The following is a 3,136-nucleotide window of genomic DNA, read 5'->3' as shown; positions in this document are numbered from 1 at the left end:
AAATCTATAGGAAAAATGTACTTGTCCACCTTGACAAGCACATCTTCGATGATACCCCTCAGATGTCTCACCATTCGATCCACCAATTGCAAAGTCATCCGAGTGGGTCTAGGCTCGTCCAAGCCTAGCTTCTGAAAGAAGGTGTATGACATGACGTTGATACTAGCCCCTGAGTCTGCTAATGCAATTTCTTCACCCAAATTGCCAATATTACACGGAATGATAAAGCTTCTTGGGTCTTTCTTCTTGTTCAGCATGTTCTTTTGAAACACCCCTGAGCAAGACACATCTAAGATCACTGAAGCACTCTCCTCTAACTTCCTCTTGTTAGTCAACAAGTCCTTCAAGAATTTTGCATACTTAGGCATTTGGGCCAATGTCTCAACAAAAGGAATATTGATGTGGAGTTGCTTGAACAAACTCAGGAATTTCTTGTACTGTTTATCCTCTTGGTTATTCTTCAATCTAGAGGGATAAGGGATTCTTGGCTTGAAAGGTAGGGGTGCCACCTCCTTCTCTTTGCTTGTTCCCTCCTTAACCTCTATAACCTCTGGTGCATGTTCATTGGGCCTATCACTCGGAAGCCTACCTTCAATCTCACAACCACTTCTCAAAGTGATCGTCTTCACATGCTCTCTAGGATTGGTCTCGGTATTACTCAGCAAGCTTCCTTGTGGCCTTTCTGATAGAGACTTCGCAATCTGCCCTACTTGATTTCCAAGATTGTGCAAAGAGGCGGTGTGGTTGCGAAGTGTAGCCTCGACTAATTTAAACCTTGTATCTGACGATTGCACAAACCTAGTCAAGGCCTTCTCCAAATCGGTCATTTGGGTCTCCAAACCTAAAACTCGATTTTCCATGTTTGGGGCTTGTTGTTGTTGGAAACCCGGTGGCCCCATGGTCTTTTGTGGACCTTGGTTGCTCCACGAAAAATTGGGATGATTCTTCCAACCCGGATTGTAGGTGTTGCTATATGGATTCCCTTGGTTCCTCATTGTATTACCCACAAAATCGACATTTTCAACCGAAGATGCATCACCAATAGAGATTGGGCAATCAGAGGGAGCATGTCCTCCACCACACTCGGTACAAGTAGTCACGGCCGCCACTCTATTCGAAGTTAGAAGATCTAACTTCTTACTCAATGATTCCACTTGAGCCGCCAATGAAGTTACTGCATCTATCTCATGGAGCCCGGCCACCTTTTTCTTTTCCCTAGCATTCCATTGGTAGCTATTTAACCCCATTTCTTCAATTAGTTGACGGGCCTCACCGGTGTCTTGCTACCTAAGATACCTCATGCTGCCGCATCCAAGAGTTGCCTTGTACTCGGATTCAACATGTTGTAAAAGGTCTGAACAATCATCCACTCCGGGAATCCGTGTTGCGGGCACTTTCTCAGGAGCTCCTTGAACCTTTCCCACGTCTCAAATAGAGACTCCAATTCCGACTGTATAAAGGATGAGATCTCATTCCTAAGCTTTGCAGATTTTCCGAGAGGGAAATAACGGGCCAGAAAAGCTTCTACCATCTCCTCCCATATGGTAATCGATGCTCTAGGTAATGAGTGTAGCCACTGCTTCGCTCTTCCCTTTAAGGAAAATGGGAAGGCTCTCAACTTGATGGCATCATCCGTCACCCCGTTTATCTTAAGCATATCACACACCTAGAGAAAGTTCTCTATATGACTGTTTAGATCCTCATCGGCCAAACCATTGAACTGTGCGGATTGCTGCAATATGTGGATGAATGCTGGTTTTAGCTCGAAGTTTTGAGCTATAATTGGGGGACGCACAATACTTGATTATGTCCCCAATACTGAAGGTCTGGCATAATCGGATAATATCCGCTGTTGCTCATTCTGTTCTGCCATGTTTTCAGATTCTTCTACTTCTAAATCAGCTAGATTAGACAGTTCTTGCATAGGTTCTTTCCCTTTTTTTCTAAGTGTACGTTCAAGCTCGGGATCTCCTTCAATCAATATTGAGGGGGTTCCCTCGGGTCATAACCTGGAGCTGCACCAAAAAGAAAGAAAAAGAAATCAGAACGATGATAGAATAAGAAGAAATAAAATAGAATGAATGAATGAATAGCTAAGAAAATAAAGTGCAAAGTATCTCTAAATGCCTACTCCCCGACAACGGCGCCAAAAACATGATAACAACCCTTGCGTATGTCCCGTAAGTGCACGGGTTTGTCAAAGTAATAAAATCCCAGATGAGTGGGGTATCGTATCCACATAGAGTAGGGAATAAAAACACTTAAATTATTTCTTAACTAAGTGAAAGATAAATAGTGATATGTGTGACAAGATATGAAATAACAAAAGTAAAAGAACAACAAAGAGAGCACAAGTAAAGGAGAAGGTAAGCCAATCGATATAAATGGGGTACCCGGATATTGTTCCGCCTAGGACAATCATTTCAAGTACAAGAACCCTCTCTTATACTTTCTAACTGATGCAATAATGAGTCATGGGGATCCTTAAATACATGGTCCCAAATTTAAGGTGAACTATGCCTAACTCTATACATGTCCCGGAGGAGAAATTGAATAACCTCTCAACCTTGCAATCGTATAGAATTGCAATGAGTCCTAGGGATTCCAAGTGATAAATCCTCTTCCTAGATGTAGACCTAACCATTTGGTCCAGGTGGAAGGTCCCTAGCCACAATTAAGCCCTAGGTGCTAAAATCACTTCAACGCTTCACTCCGTTGCACCCGTAACTAAGCCCTAGCGGAAGGTCATCCTCCGCTACCTCTCGACTCATCCTCTTAACCCTATCCAATCTAGCTTTGTCTAACTCTCGTTGTGTGTCACTCACTCACAAGGGTTACCAACAAGAACTCTCAACCCTAGTGCCACTCTAAGAGAGTATTCATACTATCAAGCATTCAAGATTGGAACTCAAATAAAACATCAATTAATTGAAAGCATAATGAAGAGGTTCAATGAAATGAATACATCCTAGGGTTCACAAATACCCAAGTACCCACTAGGGTGTTTAGCTCTCCATGGGGCTAATTACAATCAATGAAATCAAATGTAAAAGCAAAGAATCCATAGAAAACCCCCTCCATAGTCATGGCGATGGTCTTGTGGAGAGTCCTCTACTCGTCCAAGGGTCCCTTTGTC

At 42.9% G+C, this 3,136-nt stretch overlaps 1 non-coding gene across 1 annotated transcript; it reads left to right on the top strand.

The window, feature by feature from the left end:
* Nucleotides 1-1,376: 1,376 nt before the first annotated feature.
* LOC120281886 lies at nucleotides 1,377-1,483 on the top strand. Its single transcript, XR_005542828.1, has one exon. It is a non-coding gene; the product is annotated as a small nucleolar RNA R71 (small nucleolar RNA).
* Nucleotides 1,484-3,136: the final 1,653 nt, after the last annotated feature.

The sequence above is a fragment of the Dioscorea cayenensis genome, chromosome 2 (assembly GCF_009730915.1).
Source record: "Dioscorea cayenensis subsp. rotundata cultivar TDr96_F1 chromosome 2, TDr96_F1_v2_PseudoChromosome.rev07_lg8_w22 25.fasta, whole genome shotgun sequence".
NCBI classification, from domain to species: domain Eukaryota; kingdom Viridiplantae; phylum Streptophyta; class Magnoliopsida; order Dioscoreales; family Dioscoreaceae; genus Dioscorea; species Dioscorea cayenensis.
This window is presented reverse-complemented; position numbering and strand designations above follow the sequence as displayed.